Source organism: Urocitellus parryii, chromosome 11 (genome assembly GCF_045843805.1).
Source record: "Urocitellus parryii isolate mUroPar1 chromosome 11, mUroPar1.hap1, whole genome shotgun sequence".
In the NCBI taxonomy this organism is placed as follows: Eukaryota; Metazoa; Chordata; class Mammalia; order Rodentia; family Sciuridae; genus Urocitellus; species Urocitellus parryii.
In genome coordinates, this window is record NC_135541.1 from 91,640,579 (window position 1) to 91,663,855 (window position 23,277).

Below are 23,277 nucleotides of genomic sequence, written 5' to 3' on the forward strand. Positions count from 1 at the left end.
AATTTCCTTTCAATCATTTTTTTAAAGACACACACACACACACACACACACAGAGAGAGAGAGAGAGAGAGAGAGAGAGAGAGAGAGAGAGAGAGATTTTTAAAATATTTATTTTTTAGTTTTCTGCAGACACAACATCTTTATTTGTAAGTGGTGCGAGGATGGAACCCAGCATTGCACGTGCATGCCAGGCGAGCACGCTACCGTTTGAGCCACATCCCCAGCCCAATCACTTTTAATTATAACTTTTTCAGCCACCAAACTAATCATATTGTATATTCTATTCAAAGCCACCCTAATTCCCACATTAATTATTATTACTCGATGAGGAAAGCAAAGTGAGCGTCTAAATGCAGTACTGTACTTCCCATTTTATGCTCTGGTAGGCTCCCTTCCTCTTCTAGTAGCATTAGTCCATTCAAAAATCCACTGGGTCCATAAACTTTATTATCTGTATATACCAGTCATCTGTACTGTCTTCTTCCTGAACTAGTGATATCTTGTGACTGGCACGTATTATAGCCTTTATAGTAAAAATACACTTATATGGTCTCCACCTTTGACTCCCTAAAGCCCATATTGAAGCCTCTGTTGCTGGCTCCATGATCCTGGCAGCTATTCTACTCAAACTTGGCAGATCCGGAATAATCCAAATTTCAGCTCTACTCCACCCTATTGCAAGTAATATGGCATATCCCTTTATTATGTTATCGCTATGGGATATAATTATAACAAGCTCAATCTGCTTACAACAACAACAAAAAAAAAACCCTAAAATCATCATCACCTACTCATCAGTAAGTCATTAGCATTAGTTATTGTAGCAATTGTAATTCAAACACCCTGAAGGTTTATAGGAACCACAGCACTAATAATTGACCATGGATTAACATCCTCCATACTATTTTGTCTCCCAAACACTAATTATGAGCGAATTCATAGCGGAACTATAAAGGTTTCCCAAAGCTTACAATCCATTCTTCCCCTTACGGCAACATGATGAGTTCTGGCTAGTCTAACTAATCTAGCTCTTCCCCCACAATTAACTTGATTGGAGAACTATTTATTATCACATCATCATTCACCTGATCAAATATTACAATTACTTTTACTGGCCTTAATATATTAATCACTGCCCTTTACTCACTATATATATGAATCATAACACAACGGGGAAAATTTACATACCACACGTCTAACATTAATCCTTCTTTCACGTGAGAAAACACACTCATGTTACTTCACCTCTTCCCACTTATCATTCTATCAGCAAATCCTACTCTCATCCTGGGACTTTTATACTGTAAATATAGTTAAAATAAAACTTTAGCTTGTGAATCTAACAATAGAGAATCATAATCCCTTATTTTCCAATAAATTATGCAAGAACTGCTAATTCATGCTCTCCGTGATTACACCCATTACTTTCTTAACTTTTATAGGATAGAAGTAATCAGTTGGTCTTAGGAGCAAAAAATTGCTCCAAATAAAAGTAATTAATATATTTTCTTCACTCATCCTTATGTCACTTGTTACACTAACTTTCCCCATTCTCTTTACTATAACTGACTCCTATAAACACAGCAACTACCCAAACTATGTAAAAACATCTATTATCTGTGCATATTCATTTTGTATAATTCCAACACTAATACTTATCAATTCAAATTATAAACTTGTTATTTCAAACTGACACTGAATGACAATTCAAACTTTTACTCTCTGCTTAAGCTTCAAATTAGATTACTTCTCTATGCTATTCATGCCCATAGCACTATTTGTTAAATGATCAATCATAGAATTCTCAATATGATATATACACTCAGACTTCTTTATCAACTGCTTCTTCAAATATCTACTAATATTCCTCATTACCATGATAATCTTAGTCACATCCAACAACCTATTCCAACTGTTCATTGGCTGAGAGGGAGTAGGCATTATATCATTCTTACATATTGGTTGATGATATGATCTCACAGATGCTAATACAGCAGCTCTCCAAGCTATTGTATACAACCGAATTGGTGACATTGGATTTGTTTCAGCCATAGCATGATTTCTACTACACTCAAACTCATGATAATTAAATATCTATTCATAATAGATGTATCTCTACTTCTCCTCCTAGGCTTACTCTTAACAGCAACAGGAAAATCCGCCCAATTTGCCCAACACCCCTGATTGCCCTCTGCCATGGAAGGCCCTACTCCCTAATCAGCTCTAATCCACTCCAGCACTAGAGTAGTAGCAGGAGTATTTCTTCTTATTTGTTTTTATCCCCTAATAGAACATAGTAAGACTATCCAAACACTTACTCTCTGCCTGGGAGCCATTACCACCTTATTCACTGCCATCTGTGCCCTCACCCAAAATAATATTAAGAAAATTATCGAATTTTCTACCTCAAGCCAACTAGGATTAATAATAGTCACTATTGGAATTAACCAACCCCACTTAGCATTTCTCCACATCTGCACCCATGCATTCTTCAAAGCCATACTATTTATATGTTCTGGGACAATCAATTCATAACCTAAATGATGAACAAGATATTCAAAAAATAGGAGGCCTATTCAAAGCCCTTCCATTCACCCCATCCTCACTTATTATTGGAATCCTAGCACTAACAGGGACCCCTTATCAGACTGGATTTTATTTCAAAGCCCTAATTATTGAGTCTGCAAACACATAGTATACCACCAATGCCTGAGCCCTTACTATCACACTTCTTGCCACTTCCCTAACTGCTGTATATAGTACACAAATTATCTTCTATGCTCTTAAAGGACAGCCTTGATTTTCAACACTAAACTCTAGCAATGAAAACAACCCCCAGCTACTTAATTCAATTAAACACTTTCTAATCAGCAGTATCTTTGCAGGATTTATCCTTTCCTACAACATCCCGCCTATAAATGTTCCAGTACTAACCATGCCTATGTATCTAAAAATCTCAGCACTACTAATCACCATTCTAGAATTTATAATTGCTATGGAACTAAATTTAATAACCCTCTGTCTTAAAACTAAAATGTACTCAAGCACATCAAAGTTTTCCAAACTATTAGGCTATTTCCCTACTATTATTCACTGCTCAGTTCCCTACCTTAACCTCGTTATGAGTCAAAAACTCTCATCAACCCTGCTAGACCTAGTCTAATTAGAAAAATCCATGCTCAAACTAATGGCCAACCTTCATTCAATGGCCTCTGTTAAAACCTCAAACCAAAAGGGTCTCATCAAATTTTATTTCCTATCCTTCCTAATCTCAACACTACTAGCAATTATCACTGTACTCTATTTCCATGTGTAATTTCAATTGCAATAAAAATACTAACAAATAATGATCAACCTGCTACAACTATCAATCAACTCCCATAATTATACATAGCTGCCACCCCCATTAAATCCTCAGGAATGAACCCTAAGTCATCCCCCCTCAAATATCATTCAATTCTCAGAATTCTTAAATTCAATTACAATCTCTACCTCATCATACAATACCATAAACATAACAATCAAAAACTCCATTAAAAAATCGTAACAACAGTACACCCCAAATTACTACACTTCCATTGCTATAGCTGTAGTATAACCAAATACCACTAACATATCTCCTAAATAAATTAAAAATACTATCAAACCTAAAAAAAGACCCTCCTAAATATAATACAACCTCACACCCAATTCCTCCACTAACAATTAACACTAATCTACCATTAATAGGAGACGGCTTTGAGGAAAATCCTAGAAAACCTAAAACAAAAATTATGCTTAATAAATACATAACATATGTCATTATTTTTACATGGAATGTAACCATGAACAATGACATGAAAAATCATCATTGTTATTCAACTATAAAAACATTAATGATAAATTTCCTCAAAACTCATCCCTTAATTAAAATCGTCAACCACTCCTTTATAGACTTACCTGCACCCTCTAATATTTCCACATGATGAAACTTCGGTTCCCTTTTAGGTCTCTGCCTAGCTATCCAAATTCTTACAGGGCTATTTCTAGCAATACACTACACATCAGACATGGTAACAGCCTTCTCATCTGTCACTCACATTTGTGGAGACATTAATTATGGTTGACTCATTCATTATATACATGTGAACGGCGCCTCAATATTCCTTATCTGTCTCTTCCTTCACATAGGTCGAGGGTTGTATTATGTGTCTACACCTACTTTGAAACATGAAACATGAGTTATTCTTCTCTTCGCTGTAATAGCCACAACATTTATAGGCTGTGTTCTTCCCTGAGGCCAAATATCACTCTGAGAGGCAACCGTAATTACAAATCTTCTATCTGCTATCCCCACATTGGAACCACCCTCATCGAATGAATTTGAGGAGGGTTCTCAGTTGAAATAGCTACTTTAACACGATTCTTTGCATTTCATTTTGTACTATCATTTATTATCGAAGCACTAGTAATAATCACCTTCTTTTCCTCCAGGAGACACGGTCAAACAATCCCTCTGGCCTTATCTCTGACTCAGATAAAATCCCTTTTCACCCATACTGTACTATCAAAGACATCCTTGGGGGCCTTCTCCTTATCCTAGTCCTAATAGTCCTTGTCTTATTCTCACCAGACATCCTAGGAGACCCCAATTATTACACATCTGCTAACCCTTTAAACAACCCCTCACATTAAACCAGAATGATACTTTCTATTTGCCTATGCCATCCTCTGTTCTATTCCTAATAAACTAGGAGGCATATTGGCTTTAGTTTTTTCTATCCTAATTCTTATACTCTTTCCTATACTCCATATATCTAAACGAAGTAGCATGATGTTCCTACCATTGAGTCAGTGAATATTCTGAATTCTGGTAGCTGACCTATTTACACTAACCCATTCATTATTATTGGTCAACTAGCATCAGTCTTCTACTTCACCATCATCCTCCTTATCCTACCAACTGCCAGCTTAATTGAAAATAAACTCCTCAAGTGAAGTGCCCTAATAATATAAATATTACCTTGGTCTTGTAAACAAAAAATGAAGTAATAAACTTCTTAGAGCAAACAACTTCAACTCTCAAAGCTGATATTTCTTACTTAAACTATTCCTAGTAATTAGATGTAGCTGCAAGAAAATTTCAGTCAACAAAATGTGTGCAACTTCCAAGCCTGGATCATGAAGAACTCCTGGGTGTTATCCTGTCAATCTTCTTCCCATCTGATGGCTGCATATTAGTGTCAAGAATGACCTTTGAAGCCAGGTGTTGTAGATGGAAAAGGCTCTATCAGCCTGGTTCCCTATTAGAAGTCTATAAAATTTGTGGTGGGGGGGGTAATGAGAAAGAGAGAGAGAGAGAGAGAGAGATTTGATTTAAAAAACACATAGGACCTCAAAATAATTACATTCCTAGCCAAGAAAAAGTTTTTTTTTTTTTTTTGTTTAATTCCCTTCCTAGGTTGGAGTTGTCAATCAGTGACAGAGTGCTTGCCTAGCATGTGTGAAGCACTGGGTTCAATTCTTAGCACTGTATATAAATAAATGAATAAAATAAAGGTCCATCAACATCTAAAAAATATTTTTAAAAAGTTCACTTCTGAAGAAATGTGGTGGTAAACACACATTTTTCTTTGTTATTGTGGTTGAATAGATGTTATTGATCCCTGATAATCATCTTTAATACTAGTTTACCTGATTGAAGAATAAAGGCTTTCAAATATAGAACCTTTCTGAATTATCTTTTAATGCTAAAACTTGATCTCTTTCATCACTATTTCTTTTTGTTTGACCTATGTTCAAATTTCTATGGAAAGATGAAAAATTGCCTTTGTAGCTTTTAAAAACAAATATTAGATTGTAGAATTTTCTATCAGAAACTATAATGTTTAGCCAGATGTGGCAGTGCACACCTGTAATCCCAGCAACTTAGAAGGCTAAGGCAGGAGGATCACAAGTTAGAGGCCAGCCTGGAAAACCTAGTAAGGCCCTAATCAACTTAGGAGATCAAATAAAAAATAAAAAACGGTTGGGGATGTAGCTCCATGGTCAAGTGCCTCTGGGTTCAATTCCTAGAATAAAAAGCAAAACAAGATACCATGAATTTGTTGGGATGAACTCAACGACTGTGTATAAGTAGAAAGCTCAAATGAAAAAACAAAGAGAGAAAAAAACCGAGAATGCTTTTTCAAGAACTTTTTTTCTAGTTAGGACATAACTTGAGTGGATCAAGAGTGATCTTCAGCTGAGCAACTGTGAGAACTCTAAGTTCTCTCTAGGGGATAACCTGAAGGGGATCTCCAAATTCTTACTTGGTCCTTCCTTTCCTAGCCTTCTTGATAGTCTACTGTTAGGGAAGCCAGATAAATGATCAGGAATAGTGGCTTTGTCACTGTTATAGTTAAAGCTTTGTCCCAGGGTTTCATAAACTGACTTCCAGACCACTCACGAATAATCAAATCAACCCTTTATTGAAGCACACCGGTGGTGGCTGACCAGAACATAAAGCTGTTCCCCTGATCAGCCCTGAACAATTACAAGGGCTCTCCTTATAAGCCTGAAAATTGCAAAAGGGATGTTCAGGGGGTCTAGCCAATGCAACTAAGCCAGGTTACAGAAGCAGGACAGTGCAGTCAAGCGGAGGGAAGCCTAACCAATCACAGTTATCCCAGTCACCCAAGTTACAGAAACAGAGCCCCTTTACCTTAGTGACAGAAACAATGCCCCATTAGGTAGTTCTGTGTTCTTAAAGATTTCTATAGCAAAAGGAAAAGAACATTTTGCCCCAGTTATTACTCTTCTACTTGGCATGGTTGTTTTATAGGATGAAGTCATAAAACAAAATGGAGTCACATTTGCTCCTACTATCACATCACCTCTTTATAATTATTCCGGTCCTATCAGGCTGAACTGGATTTCTCTTTTTCCAGAGAACACTAAACACTAATTTCATAAACAAAGACATCATGGAAGTTGTAGAAAATGAGACTTTTTCTCTAAAGGCATTGAAAACACTGATGTTCCCTATTAAAGCAGAAAAAAAAAACTTTTCAAATACAAACCAACTTTGAATTTCAAGTCATAACAAACTGTATTCATTTTTTGTTTAAGATCCAGTCAATTTTTACAAATCAGTAAATCTAGGACTGCATTAAAAGAAAGCAATATAAAAAGCACCCTTTAAAATCAGAGCCTATTTTATGAATCAATTTTTCTAATTAAATTGGCACAAACCCATAATTTTTAAATTTTTTTTTGCTAAACACATTGAAAGCATTTTGAAAGTTAGCATCATTTTTTCCTCATACACCAGAAGTACAGAACTCCTAGATACATTTTGTACCTGCTATATATTTTTTATAAAACATGTGAATTTATAATTAAAATACAAATAACTTCTATAGCAATCATAAGTCAAAGACCATGTTTTTTTTTCTCTTTTTTTTATTATTGGTCTTTCAAAATATTACATAGTTCTTAATACATCATATTACACGGTTTGGTTCAAGTGAGTTATGAACTCCCAATTTTACCCCGTATACAGATTGCTGAATCACATCAGTTACCCTTCCATTGATTGACATATTGCCTTTCTAGTGTCTGATGTATTCTGCTGTCTGTCCTATTTTCTATTATCCCCCCTCCCCTCCCCTCCCCTCCCCTTTTCTCTCTCTACCCCTTCTACTGTAAATCATTTCTTCCATTTGTATTATCTTGTCTTACCCCTCCTTTCCTCTTATATGTCATTTTGTATAACCCTGGGGATCGCCTTCCATTTCCATGCGATTCCCCTTCTCACTCCCTTTCCCTCCCACCTCTCATCCCTGTTTAATGTAAATCTTCTTCTCAAGCTCTTCGTCCCTACCCTGTCCTTGTTTACTCCCCTTATATCAAAGGAGTCATTTGGTATTTGTTTTTTAAAGATTGACTAGCTTCACTTAGCATAATCTGATCTAATGCCATCCATTTCCCTCCAAATTCTATGATTTTGTCATTTTTTAATGCAGAGTAATACTCCATAGTGTATAAATGCCACATTTTTTTATCCATTCATCTATTGAAGGGCATCTAGGCTGATTCCACAGTCTTGCTATCGTGAATTGAGCTGCTATGAACATCGATGTAGCAGTGTCCCTGTAGCATGCTCTTATTAGGTCTTTAGGGAATAGACCGAGAAGGGGAATAGCTGGGTCAAATGGTGGTTCCATTCCCAGCTTTCCAAGAAATCTCCATACTGCTTTCCAAATTGGCTGCACCAATTTGCAGTCCCACCAGCAATGAACAAGAGTGCCCTTTTCCCCGCATCCTCTCCAGCACTTATTGTTGTTTGACTTCCTAATGGCTGCCAATCTTACTGGAGTGAGATGGTATCTTAGGGTGGTTTTGATTTGCATTTCTCTGACTGCTAGCGATGGTGAGCATTTTTTCATGTATTTATTGATTGATTGTATGTCCTCCTCTGAGAAGTGAAAGACCATGTTTTGTATAATACCACTGGAACTCTAAGTTAAGGTTACACATAATTGGAATTCTGCAATGAATCATCTATAACTTAACAACAATGGATTTGATTTAGGAGTTTCTAGTTTTACTCCCAGTTCTGCTCCTAATAGCTTGTTTTTGTGCAAGTGACAACTTCCCTGAGCTCATTCAGTTCTGCAAATTGGGGGAAATTGTCTAGACCAGCATTGGCCAATAGAATTTTCTACAATGAAGGGATTGTTCTCTGCTTATGTGGTAGTCACTAGCCACATATGATGACAGACATTTGAAATGAGGCTGGTGTTACAAAGGATAAATTTTAAATTTTATTTAATTCTAATTAATTAAATAGCCTCATGTAGCTAATGACTGCTTATTGGACAACAGAGGGCTACATGCACTCTCACACCATCACTCAGAAAGCTTTTGAGTGCCTACAATCCCCCAAGCAACAGGTGAACAGGTGAGGTGAAGGCAAGGACACTGGTCATTATAATGTCTTTGCCCTCAAGGAGGGAGAAAAACTAAATGTTTTTGCTAATACATATTCAAAACAACTATGTACTCATAAAGGGAGAGAAATAACTGGAATCATCTCTAAGGTCCTCTTGGCTCTAAAATTGCATGAATTAAACTTAGCAAGTATTTACTGTTATCTGTGGTGCTCTTTATTGGCTTTCTTTCTTAATACAGAGATAGTAGGAACCAAGCTCTTTATTGGCTCTATTTATTAATATGGAGATAGTAGGAAACAAGTACTATGTGCATGCTCATTTCATCCATTGATTATGTGGCTGATTAATTAATTAATTCATTCAATATTTAGTGAGGTATTGTTTTGTTTTGTTTTAATACCAGGACTTTGCTAGGCACACACAGAAAAAAAAATAAGAATAAATCTGATGATGTCTTAAGGTGATCTAAAAAGTTCATAGTGAAACAAAACTTTATTTTTCAGGAAATGGTTACTACCAGGTGCTGTGTTCACTTGGGACATATTTAGAATTGATGGTGTTTCAAATGTTATTTGAACAAGCTAGGGCCAAATCAGGATAGTTGCTTCATCCTAATAATAAAGAAAGTAGAATAGTTCTGCATATCTGTCTGTTAGGCAGTAGCTAGTGATGAGTAGTGAAATGCATGGCAATGTCACAAGTGTTCTTTAAACTACTTCCAAAGTAGATGAGAAAGCAAATCATGGTAGTTCATTTGTAGAAAATAAATAGAAGCAAAGATGCTAATGTGAACACATATCAAGAGAAAAGGATTAATGGGACTAACTCTTGACAGAGCCCATTAAGACTGGTGTGAGGCTAGAATTTATGGCTACAGGGGTTTCCATCGGTGTGGTAAAGAAGGCTCCTATAGTAGCTCAGGTGCACTAAAGTAACTTCTAACTGGCTATTGACTCCAGTACCCACATTAACATGGGATTGACTTGTAGATGACCGCCCCCCACCCCCGAAAAGGATGGTCACCATGACAGCTCCAGAGAGGACAGTTAAGATCAAAACTCCACTGCCTGAGGTGAAGGAGGGGTTGAACACCTGAGTGGCAAAGAGTGCAGAAGGCAGTCCCCAGTTCTCCTGGTAAACAGCACACAGTAATGAACCTGGAGACAGCATTGTCTCCTTTGTCATTCTCTGCTGGGAGACAGCCCATCCTCTCTCTTGACAGTGCTTTCTGCTTAAGCTTAATAAGATTTTACTTTACTTTCACCTCACTTTCTCTTTACATTTATTAATAATCAAGTTCTCTTGCATGGCTTTCATTGTCTGACTTTAAATTTTCTTTCATCAGAATGCAAGAACAGAGGTTTGGAGTTTTAGCTCCCTGCTTTCCTGTGAAATGTCCATTAAAAATTATGCACAAGGGCTGCAGTTGTGGCTCAATGGTAGAGTGCTAGCCTAGCACATGTGAGGCACTTGGTTCAATCCTCAGTAACACAAAAAAGTAAAAAAATAGAGAAAAGTATTCTGTACAGCTACAACTAAAAATGTTTTTAAAAATCTATGCACAAAATCCAGGCGCAGTGCTGGGTTTGTAATTCAGTGGTAGAGTGCTCGCCTCACACTTGGGAGGCCTTGGGTTCCATCCTCAGCTTCACATAAAAATAAATAAACAAATAAAGGTATTATGTCCATCTACAACTAAAAACAAAACAACAACAACAGCAACAACAACAACAACAACAACAAAAAAAACAGCTGTGCTTGGTGGTACACACCTGTAATCCCAGCAGCTTGGGAGGCAGAGACAGGAGGATCAAAGCGAGCCTCAGCAACAGAGAGATGTTAATCAACTCCATGAAACTTCTGTCTTTACATAAAAAATATACAAAATAGGACTGGGGATGTGGCTCAGTGGTCGATGGTAGATCATAGTCATATTCTGGTTTTAAATGCTAGAGAGGGGCATCTAAGTTTTGTTTTGTAGTTTGTAAGACATTTGAGAAGGGAATGAAAAATCATAGTTGTTTGTTAAAAGATTGATTTGAGAGAACTATTTGCCTTGAGATAAGGAGAGGCTAAATACAGGGAGAAATTTTAGGAGTAGTTATCACAGCAGGGCAGGTAATCTCTCATGTTCGGGGATTGGAGAGGAGGGCACTCGAGAGGTTATTGCAAAGCTTGAACCAATAGAACCTGGCAACTGAGTGCATATGGTGATGAAATAAGGGAAGAATTTTAAAAAATGACTTTGGTATTAAAAGTCTCCCTGATAAATAGGATGGTGGTACTTCAAGAAAATTTAAGAAATGTAGGAGGGAAATCAGATTTAGGTTGACATTAGAAAATATACTCTTGTAAGGAAGCAACATATTCAAACTACATTTTAGAAAAAAAATACATAATTTTTAGGCATCTATATCCATCTATTCATCTCTCTCTCTCTCTCTCTCTCTCTCTCTCTATATATATATATATATATATATATATATATATATATATATATATATATATATATCTGATGCCAATGATGAAAATGAGAAAGGCACTGGAGACATCTTGAATTTTTGCACTGAGGTAATGAGTGTCCAGGTTACTTGTATTTAATACTATTTCCTTTATTACTTAACTGTATTTATTCTCTCAGACTGAGGGTTGTAAAAATGCTTCTTGTAACTTTAAGCTGACCTTCATGGTTAGCCAAGTGTCTGAGGTCTATAGATTTTCTTACTGCATTCAAAATCTTTAGCCAAGGGAATTCTTAAAATAGCACAAAAGATCTTTATTGTACCAACAACAAAAAGTGTCCATCCTTGGAAAGACTTGATTTAAGCTTTTAGGGCACATGCTCTTTGAACACTTAAAATGAAGAACTTTCTAGATTAAATCTGATATGCTTAATAAATTTAAAATAAATAGCCCATAGACAATTGCTGTCATGAAATGAAATACAATTTCTCAGTTGGCAATCTCTCTGAGAAAGAGTATTTAGATTTCCAAATTGGTTAAGATATAATAATAATAATAATAATAATAATAATAATAATAATAATAATTGCTTAACCAATTGCTTCACAAGGTACTAAATAGAGAGGAAAGATCTGTTATCACAAGTGAGTCATTTTTTTATTTTTATTTTTTATTTTTTGAGTTATTTTATAACACAAAATGTCCTAAACAATACTTTATTCCATATCTATGGCTTTGCATTTTCAATCTGAAATCACAGTAGGAATATGAGGTAGGCTCAACTAGAATGGTATTTATAGTGCAATAGTTAACTTCACTGATTTTTAATTCTCCCTTGAATCTTAAGAACTGTCTTTATGAGAAGCTCTTCTTTTGTCTGGCTGTTGGGAGGGACAGGAGGGCTGAGGCTCAAGGTATGTTCATACACCAAGCACAATTTCCTTTCATTGGCATATTTTGAAATTGTAAGAAAAGGTGGGAGGTTGTTTTGTGGGAACAGAAGAATGCTACATGCTTGGCAAGTCAGTTTGGCCAAAGGAGAGTACAGCAGAATCCTGATGGTTTTAATACAAAGTAAAAACACCAGAACAATGCAGATAATCACAGCAAAAAAGATAGGAAAAAAAAAAAAACATTTTTTCCCTAATTACATGTAGAAAAAGAAACTGAGATAAATGCATAAGCAACTGGCTTAAATCAAATTTTATAAAAAAATCCATATTTTTGCTTCAATTTTTGGCTTATTTTTAGTGCAGAATTGATAGTTAACACTTAGCTAATCAATCACCTTCATTTGTAGAACCCTTTTTGTGGGTGAAGTTTATTGGCTTTGCACTAATGTGATAAGTCTGGGCTGGAGCAAAAATTATGTTGCTTCCTCCAGATCAAAGCTGTTAGTAAAGAGGGACATGGTGCTTATGTGGTGTAGAAACACAAAGATAGTGGGAAAGGATTCCACCTTCTTTGCTTAGATTGTGGCATTTAGTTTTAAAGATACATATGTGCTTTAATATATACTGCAATTGTTATCCTGCAAAGTTGTATATAAACTAAATTTTTGCTTGTTAATCAAATTTGAATGGCTCCATCATAGTTTCAGACTTCCTTTGTCTTTATTGCTGATTTTTATTTTATTTGTTTTTATACTGGGGATTGATCTCAGGGACAGTTGACCACTGAGCCACATCCCCAGCTCTTTTTTTGTATTTTATTTAGGGACAGGGTCTCACTGAGTTGCTCAGCACATTGCTTTTCCTGAGGCTGGCTTTGAACTTGAGGTGCTTCTGCCTCAGCCTCCTAAACTGCTGTGATTACAGGCATGTGCCACCACACCCAGCTGCTGATTTAGTTTTAATTGGCAGAAGTTTCTAAGACTTTCATTTCAAGTTTCTCTACTATTTTTAACTTCTGCTTTGTAAATCCTAATACACATTCATTTGTTATGATTTTCAAATGTCCTTTATAATGTGAAAAATGGCCCTTTCTTCTACCTCCTTAATTTAAACTTTGAAAGTCTAGATTTCTGTAACAATAACAATATCAGGAGGCTGGATATAGCTCAGTTCATAGGGTGCTTGCCTCACATGCAAGAGGCCCTGGGTTCAATTCAAGCACCACCGGAAAATAAATAAATAAATAAACAAAACCCAAAATATCAGCAAGCACTAATAGAATACTTATTATTATTAAGTATTATTACATAATAAGCACTTCCTGTATTCATTGATTCAAACCTCATATTTAATGAAATAGGTGACATTTTCTTAGATTTCACAGATGAAGAAATTGAGGCACAGGGATATTAAACAACTCTCCTAAGATTACCCAATCAGTAAGAAATATATAGGGTTTGCTAAATTAGATTCACAACTCTAATTGAGTGAAACAGGAACATTTGTTTAGAATCCATTAATACATTTGTTCATATATATATATATATATATATATATATATATATATATTGCATTCCTATGCATTGAGAACACTTCTTCTATGCACCGAAGAAACAGCAGTGGACAAGGCACACAAAATTCCTGTGCTCATGAACTTCCTCAGGCTCTAAATGGACATATAACAAGCAAGTGAATATGTAATATCAAGTAGTAATAGGACAATGGAAAAGAGTAAACAGGGGAAGGAGATGGTGGAAGTGGGTGGTGGCCATGGGAAGAAGCAAGATGCTATTTTGGGAGGATTATCAGGGATTGAACCCAGGGTTGCTTAACCACTGAGCTACATCCCCAGCCCCTTTTGTCTTTTATTTTTTATTATGAGACAAGTCTTGCTAAGTTGCAGAGGCTGACTTTGAACTTTAGATTCTCATGCCTCAGCTTCGCAAACTTCGAGGATTACAAATGGGCACCTCTGTGCCTGGCTAAGGTGCTATTTTTTGATAGATTGTCCAGAAAGCCTTCTCTAGGATTTCTGAATGATGTGAGTGACAAAGCCATGAGCACACGTGGTAGAAGAGTATACCAGGCAGAAGAAGAGCAGATACAAAGGCCCAGAGACAGGAAGGAGCTATTGCCTTCAAGGAACAATCACAAAAGTAGAGAAGAGTAAAGAATCAGGAGAGTGGTATAAAGTTAAGTCAGAGAGGTATCCAGGAAGGAAGAGGCCATGAAAAAAATGTTTGAATTTTACTGAGTGTGAAAGGAGAATGTATGAGGATTCTGCACAAGTGTGTGGCATTATCTGATTTGTGTTTTTTTTTTCATTTATAAATACACTATTTTATTTGCCATTTTCTGGAGAAACTTAGGCATTAAATGGTAAGCTGATAAAATATGGATACTGAAAAAAGTAAAAAAGTATAAATATCACCTTAGAATAAATTTTAATGAATTAAGTCTTAATATCTTTAAGTTAAAAAAATAAAAAAAACAATCCACAAGCCTACCTATTATGTCAATGTCAAAATCAAAAAATGCTAAGTACCCAGCAGCTATCCAGGGCCAACAGGGACACCTTCCCTTGGAGTTCTGCTGGGGGAGGACCAGTTCAGCCAGTGAATAAATCTGCCCTATAGAAAAGTTTTTATAAATTGTTTAAGCTGAACTTTTAACAACATATAAGAGGCCTTACAAAAGGAGGAGGTAAATCCTAGATGCTGGAAAACTTGGTTAATCAGGTTATTGGCAAAGAAGAAAAAAAAGAGGACCTAGGCAAGAAGTTTCTGGAAGCATTGACATTGGACAGCATCAGAGCCTCTGACCTCACAGAGGCTACTCCAGTTGTCAGTCTGCACAGCTCCACTGGGAAACAGAGTTCAAGAGGCAGAGCTTGCTCACTGGGGCCAGGCCCCCAGCCCCCAATCAAGAGTCTTAGAGCCTGCAGGGGGCAGCCTCTACAGTAACCCCAGCAGCATGGATGGTACGCTGGCTGGGTCATGTAAGTTGTGTCAAGTCTCAAATGCTCCAGGAGTATTAGAAAGAAGAACTGCATAGTTTTACAGAGAAAACAGAGCCAGAGTGGAAGAGACACATGATGCACTAAAAATATCCCGACTCTTCAATGTGACTCGGAGTGTCAGCTCCAGAAGCTAGGGCACAGGCCTCCACCTAGCCTCCATCCCAGGTGTGACAAAGGCACTGGTTGGCACCAGCTCCCCCATGAGCCCTCAGGTGGAACCCATGAGGCAAAACTTCTACTTCCCTTTTAACTATTTGACAGATCCATCTAAAACATAGCAACACTTTTAGGCATTTCTAAAGAGTATAAACATTGGGTAATCTATCCACACTTAAAAAAAAAAAAAAGGATACAAAAATTTCTTGCCTGGAAAATACAAATCAAGAAGCCTTGACTGTCCTGGCTGTGCAGGCTGGAATAAGAGCCTGGCTCTGAAGGAGGCCGGTCCTCAGGGTAGGTGCCCAGAAAGTAGTGATGATGTGGAGTCCACCATTGTCAGGGGTCTTCGCCGAGTTTGAGAAACTGTCAAATGATCACACTGAAGGCAGAGCATCCTCCCTGACCTGAGGATGATGTTCAGGTGCTTAAGCAGTGATCACCCAGGCATCTGGACCTGAGCCACAGTGTGCTGGACAATCCACATGGCTGCTGCTCCTTCCTCCTGGTGAGGCCTGAACTGCTATCACAGACTGTGAATATAGCACCAAGGGCCCTGCCCTTTAGATGGTCTTAAGGACTGTGCAGGCTAGTTGGGAGCACCCTGCCTCAGTCCCATGCAGCATTGGGAAAGAACAGAGCAGGCTCCCAGAGAGCCCCCTTGGCTCCTGTGCCTCCTGTCTATGGGGATGCCTGGCCTTTGACAGCTGGGCTGTCTCTCACCAGCCATCTCTGAGGCAAAAAAGGATGCAGACCCGGATCTCTAGAGAAATGATCAAAAGCAGTTGTCTTCTCACAGACATACTTCCTGGACATGGCAGTTCACTGAATCTTGGATAAAAATATATCATTTCTTCGGCTGTCAGTGCCGCATCTCACATCCTTGAGCCCCGTTCTTGCAAAATCTTGGCCTCCTCACTGGGCTCACTGGTTGTGCCATATGAGGTGTTGGGCAGCTCCTTGGAAACCACACGGAGGAGCTCGGCCTGGTCTTCTTTCCTATAGTTGTAAGAGGAGCCGATACTGACCAGCTACTCAAATTTCCAGCCATCAGGCCTGGTGAACACCATCTGTGTGAACCCCTCCTCCTGACACTGAACACAGGGTATACATGCTTCACAGGCAACTGTGATGTTTTGCTGTCTCGTTCTGTAATTTTGTCCTTTACAAGTTTTATGAGTGAGGTGATGTTGCAAAATTCTGCTTCTTCCCACACTCCTTCCTCAGCGAGGTCTTTGTTAAGGACCAGCTTCCCATATCTCAAGTGGTTCAACACAGCTCCAAGGTCCCTGGGATCCTGTCAAATAAATAGGCACCACTTTCACCCCAGGGCCAGAGTCCAGGGAGAAAAAGTAGGTCTGCAGCCAAGTCAGGGACCTGGGGGACCTCCTCCTCTACTACTGGAGGCCGGAGGCACGGGCAAAGGGCGCCCCTGGCACAGCGACAGGGGTCCCTGTGACAGCAGTGGGCGCCAGGGTGCAGTGCTGTCCTGTGGCCCAGGTGCGGGGCTGCACAGCCCTCACCTTGTCTGAGTCCAGGTCTGAGTCAGCCTACCACAAGAGGCACAGGAAGGACTTCAGTCCTGGAACAGTGTCTGCTGGGGGGTGGGGAAGTAAGTGACACTAACATTGAGCCCATTGAGCAGGACCCCCTGGGACACCCTGCCAGTGCGCTGAGCCAGGGCGCCCACTGAGCCCTGCTCTTCAGCTGCAGCATAGGCCACCTCCCAGTCTGGCCCCATGGCCTCCTAGGGCTGCTGGCAGAAGCTCTGAGAGATTTTCCACCAGGATCTCAGCAAGCCCTGCTACAGCGCTGATTTGTGTTTTCGAAAAGGTAACTGGCTCTGGATGTTGTGTGAAGAACTTCCTAGAGGGGGCCCCTTAGAAGATTGTCACTGGGTGATAGATGATAGTGGCCTACACTCATCTACTCAGATGGGGAAGACATGTTATGCTTTAGATTCCTTGTAAGCAGCCAAGTAGAGACTTTGAGAAGGTGATCAAAATAGAAATCTAGAACTTTGCTGGATTGTTAGAGAAGGAGATATAATTTTGGAAGTTATCAATGTATAGATGTATTAGAAACCTGGGATTGATTATGATCTGGAAGTGAATGTAAATAGAAAAGAGAGCCCTAGAACTCAATGAAGGGTTCTTAGTATTCTGTGAATAATCTCAAAGATCCCTCTTTCCATCAACAATAACAGTCATTGATGATCATTGTCTAGATTCATTAATTCATTAGTGTTTAAAATGGTGGTAATCTAATTCTATCATTCTTTCTTCAATTTATTAACTAGAATCTTCTATAAGAAGAAAACTCCTGTGGGTGCCCTGGTGCTTACCTTTAATTCCAGGGACATGGGAGGCTGAGGCAGGAGGCATGAGAGTTCAAGGCCAGTGTCAGCAATCTAGCAAGACCTTCAGCAACTTAGTGAGATTCTGTCTCAGAAAAAAAAAAAGGGGGTTTGGGATGTGGCTTAGCAGTAAAGTGCCCGAGTTCAAAGTCCAGTTGAGAGAGAGAGAACTCAAAAGACTAATCCAGTAAAAACTTGCTTTTGGTTAGGGAATGGTCCAACCAGGCTGCTGCTGATGTCTTTAGGATCCTGGACTCTCTCCATAAGCACTTACCTACTTCTCCTTTGCAGTTCTATATTCCTCTGGGTCTTTAAATCTTATGTATGGTGAATGGAAAAAGAGAATGGAGGATTACATGTGGCAGAACTCTGCAGGCTAGACCCGGAAGCTACTTTTTGCTGCCTATATTCCCTTGGCTATAACAGTCATCTGGCTGCAGCTAACTTCAAGTGAGATCAGGAAATGAAGGTCAGTTATATGAGGAAAGTGGAAATACTTTTGCAAATAGTTACAATTTAGGATTATAACCTGTGATAGAAGCCGTAAATTAAAATAATATGTTCAGATGAGAATAACAGGGTGGGTGAAGGGAGCGATTTTAGGAAAATTTTTTTGTTATGAGGTAAACAAAAAAAAAAAAAAAAACTCTTGGTCTTAATGCATACCTGGGATCATGCTTAAGAGGCCTAAAAACTAAGAAATCAAGAAGCAGTAGGAGAGGTGAATGAGGTGGCTCAGGCCTATAATCCTAGCAGTGGGGGAAGCTGAGGCAGGAGGATCGCAAGTTCAAGGCCAGCCTCAGCATCTTAGTGAGATCCTGTCTCAAAATAAAAAAAAATAAATAAAAAGAACTGAGGATGTAGCTCAGTGTTAGAGTGCCCCTGGTTTCAATCCCCAGTACTTGGAGGGGGGGACTTTTTAAAAAGTACTCTAAAAGGAAGTTCCCTTTCTAACCCATTGCCCCACTATTTTGGAGAATTGGGGGAGCAGTAGGTAATTAGGTGATAATAGGGGTTTTCCTTCAAGAAGCAAGAATGATCTTTAAGGACAATCAATCCTTGAGTAATATTATTGTCAGAAAAAAATGGAATGATATTAATAATTCTAAATTGAATGTCATATTCGATACATTCTCCCAATTTTTATTTTACTTAAATTGTATCTTTTGATGCTGGGGACTAATTCTAGGGCCTTATACATTCTAATCATGCACTCTAACGACATGTTACTCTGGAAACACCCACTTCCAAAATGTAATTGTTAGATGTCTTATAAACTTAATAAACTACACAATAAATTTACCTGTGTGGACTGTAATATACCCTTCAGGCCTTTGTTCTCAAAAGTTCACACATAAATGCACAGGTAAAGTTTTTGGGCCCTGTTATCTTAAACACCTTAAATGGCTTTTCTCCCACATACCCCACCCCTTATCTCCCCTTTTCATTTTCTCTTTGAGACAGGGCCCCACTAAGTTGCTGAGGTTGGTCTCCAACTTGAGAGGCTGCCTCAGCCTCTCTATTCACTGGGATTACAGGCATGTGGCACCACAGGCCAGTTTGGATTGGCACTTACCTATGTTGTAGTCAATTGATCTTCCTAATCAGGGCAACATACTCATTCCCATGCTAAAGATCTGCTGAGGAGATACAGGAACCTTTTGTTATTTTTTTCCCTTCCTGCCTGGGATAAAATCAGGGGTAGAGAACCAGAATTTCACTTTTGCTTGTAGTCTGGACAAAACTGTGTTTATTATCTCCCCCAGCCAGCTAGGGTTTGGAAGAGCATTTGCATCAGATGCCAAGGCTGACCCATGAATAAGCAGCAGAAGCCACTTTTAGTCTTAGCCCTTGAGTTGTATAGAAACTATAGAAGTGACTCAAAGAACTCTTTGTAGACCTGCCTATTGTTTCTTCATCAGAATTTCCTCCCTGTTCTCTTTCTGGACATTGCTTGACAAGGAGAGGCTGGGCCCTCCAGGGCTCTGTGAGCATGGGGAGAATCTGGCTGCTCCCTGAGACCTTGAAGTCCAGCCACACCATTCACCAAGGTTGGGTCCTCATCTTGGCTTAATGACTACAGTGTTCGTGATGTAGAAAACACTCTTTTAGATAAGACCAATAAATGTCCTGCTGCCTAGTGACAGATGTTTGGCTTGGCATGTTACACTTGCATTTGTCCAAGCCAACCATGTGATCCAGAGGGAGAAAAATAAGATTAAATGCTAAAATATTGGACCAGTTCCCCAGCAGCTGACAGGTGAATAAGAGAAGAGGCCCTGATGTTCATATAGTGACTATATTGTTAAGAGAGGAACATTTTGAAATCCTTGCAGGTTGATATCAAGAAGTTAAAATGCTTAAAACCAAATGTTTCATGTTATCTTATTTTATTAGTGAGCAGCTGGTAGTACTTTGAAAATTTCCAAATCTAGCATCATCTCAGTTGTGATGGTACTTTGGGGTTCTAGTGTACATTTTTGTGTGTGTGCTAGACTGAACCAAGAACTATTTATTCTTTTTCTTTTTTAAAATTGATTTTCTTTAATTTTCATCAAGGTAAAAATAAAATACTATGGAGAGTTTTTATAGAAAAACAAGTGTTTTGTCTTTTTTTAGTCCCACTTGCCACAGGCAAATATTCTCCACTTTTTGGCAGGTTAAAAAGACTAAAAGTTTTAATACTGATTTTTATCCCTGTATTCCTTTCAACTGATCCCTGAAAAGTTACATCTGCAAGTAATCTGGTGCATATCTTTCAAGAATTCATTTCTCAGCTCATCACAAACATACATATGGTCATGCATTGCCTATGGTTGTGCTATGTCCCGAAAAATGTATCTTTAGGCAATTTGTCATTGTATGAACACCACAGTATGTACTTATACAAACTGGAACAATTACCATGTCAATAACCACTAGATATCACGTTATAGGACAACCATTCTGTTTGTGGACTGCTGTGTTATTCAGCACATGACTGTACATATGTAGAAACAGCAGCCACTTTTTAATTGCCAGTACTGCGAAAATATTTATTTTTTATTTTTAGTATTCTGGTAATGACCTCCAGACATTCAATTATATGCTTTTGCTGATATTTCTTTATTTCTCAATTTAAAAGTTACTGTTTTCTGAGTACAGTGGTTCATACCTGTAATCCCATCTATTCAGGAGGTTGAGGCAGGAGGATTGCATGTTTGGGACCAGACTGGCTAATGTAGGGAGACTGAGTCTCAAAATAAAAATAGAAAAGGGCTAGGGGTATAGCTCAGTGGTAAAGTACTTGCCTAGCATGCAGGAGGCCCTGGGTTCTATCCCTAGGAACACAAAACAAAACCATGAAAGATACTATCTATTCACTTTCTGTATTCCATGTGAATATCTTTGGAAGAAAGTTCCAGACAGGGCAACAGCAAAAGTCTCAAAGCAGGAGTGTGAGATGGTGGAGGGCCACATGGATCAATTTAGGGATTTTTTTTAAACTCTAAGTTCAATGGGAAACCACTGCCAGGTTTTGAGCAGAGAAGTGACATGGTCTGACATGTGTGTTTAGAAGGCTGTGTGTGTCTTCCCTGTTGATAGGTGCAGGAAGACATTAGTGGAAGCAGGGGACTAACGATGCAGCTCTTCAATAACCCAGAAAGATGAGATTTCTTCTGAGTAGGCAGTGCTCTTAAAGTTAGTGAAGTAGCCCATTCTGGATATACTTTTTTTGTAAGGTATATTTTTGCATATTTAATTGCTATTTTGAAATTTTAATGTATTTTTTTTTGCTAATCACTTGTTTAAAAACTGAAACACATGTAAATAAAAAGCAAGTTTTGAAAATACTTAATGTTAGAGTGTGTGCATTTCAATTCAGAATAGTTGCCTGGATAGCAAGACTTGGAAATACAAAGGGAAAGGTTCTGCTCAAGCAGAGGAGGTAGGTGCTGATGCCTTTAGCCACTTCTGTAACAGGCCATAGTGTGAGAATGCTAGGCTTCAAATGGAGATTACAGTGGAAGTCCAGGCCTTACCAACTACCTAGGCTTCAATTATACAGGCACATGTTGACAGTCTCCAACTGTGAACTCAGGGTGGCCTGAAGTAGCAGGACTGGGCTTTTTTCCTGTTCAGCCCACATGACCCCAAGGATTCACCCCCAAACCAACCCTTTTGCTATATATCCCAGACCTGAAAGTATTTGTCTTGAAGAGAAAAAGTGCTGGTCCAAAGTCCTCTAAGCCAGTGCTACTCCTCACTCCTCATTAGGACATCCGTAGCTTAGCTTCAGTACCATGGCTTCAGGAAAACTTGTTGTGAGGCCATCTATGACCATGTAGTTGAATCTGGACAGCCTCATCCATTCTCCACCAGGTGCCTGAAGACTTACAATCGGTCTGAGCCACTGGACCCTATGAATAGCTTGTTTTGTCTCTTATTCCTTCACTGCCCATTGCATTACTATTATTTTTCTCATGCTGTTGGAATTCACAAAATTCCTTGCTTTTCCCATCTGCATGAACATTATCCAGCTCTGTATCTCTGACTTAAAAACTCAGCTGCCTATTTGACAGTCCAAAATCAAGCATAGGTGTCCTTACTGCCCTCATCTCCCTACACCCAGCCACCTCCTACCACATACCAGCCACCCTCCTCCATATATTTTTCTCTGCACCATAGCCCCAGCCCACATGCTGCTTCTACTGGGGGTAAGATAAGGTAAGACACTCAGGCCACTAGATGGAAAGCAGACTAGGACAACCACTGAGAGCAGACAGGGTGTTGGCCATGGTGACCACCCTGAGTGCACCTTATGGGCTAAAGGTCATGAGATGGCAGGAAGCTTGAATGAGGATGTGCACATCTGCAGGGATAGCTTGGAGGTCTACAGGTGGAGAGGAAACAGCATCTAGGGCTTGAGTTCAAGGTCCATATCTGGGTGGGGTGCTACCTTGAGGAGATCCAGGATTGTGGTGATGGCTTGAGGAGATCCAGGATTGTGTCTGAGAACTGACACCATCTGTCATCAGAGAATAAGCTGGCAAATATGAAAATATCCCACAAGGCAGAAAAGCAAGAAGAGCCTGCTAAGAACTGACACAGCTAAGATCCTGAAATACCCATTAAATTTGTAACTTGAGGTTCACTGGTGGCCTATAAAGAACACTCTCATGGAATGACAGGGTGGGCTGAACACAAGGTAGAAAGTGAGGAAAAACAGCTTCTCAAGAGAGGAGCAGTGGATTAGAGGAAGGCCAGCGAGATATTCACAGCTCCTGCTCTGGGTCCACACAGATCTGGGCTTGATTCCATTTCTGCCCGTTTGCAGCTGTGTGACCTTGGTTATATTTGTACTTCTGGGCTTCAATTTCCTTCTAGGCTAGACTGTAGGAATAGCCAGGGCTGAAAAGACTGCCCATGTGGAGCACTGTCATAACCTCCTGTGCTCCATGAGATGGAAGTTCACGGGAATAATCTGCCCAGTGG

At 38.9% G+C, this 23,277-nt stretch overlaps 1 pseudogene; it reads right to left on the bottom strand.

Moving 5' to 3' along the window:
- Window positions 1–16,321: 16,321 nt before the first annotated feature.
- LOC113178531 (BTB/POZ domain-containing protein KCTD5 pseudogene) lies at window positions 16,322–21,501 on the bottom strand (annotated as a pseudogene).
- Between the last annotated feature and the right edge of the window lie 1,776 nt (window positions 21,502–23,277).